We start from the raw sequence: 235 nt of genomic DNA, 5'->3' as shown, positions 1-235 counted from the left end.
TTAGCCCTAAGATAATTCAATATATAAGCATCACATTTAATTATTATAGACAATATTTTTAGTTGTATAATTTTAGTCGTAATTAGTTATAAGGCTTATTGTTTCAGTCCTGCGAACAGGTAACTTAGTTTACCTCTGCATGGTTTACCGATGTATATTGGTTGTTTTTAAAATTAACTATGTATATCTATGTAAACTTACCGAATAAATATAAATAAATAAATAAATAAATAAA

This window comes from Cephus cinctus, unplaced genomic scaffold, assembly GCF_000341935.2.
Source record: "Cephus cinctus unplaced genomic scaffold, Ccin1 Ccin1_scaffold0478, whole genome shotgun sequence".
In the NCBI taxonomy this organism is placed as follows: Eukaryota; Metazoa; Arthropoda; class Insecta; order Hymenoptera; family Cephidae; genus Cephus; species Cephus cinctus.
The sequence above is the reverse complement of the archived record's forward strand: the minus strand, read 5'-3'. Positions refer to the sequence as shown.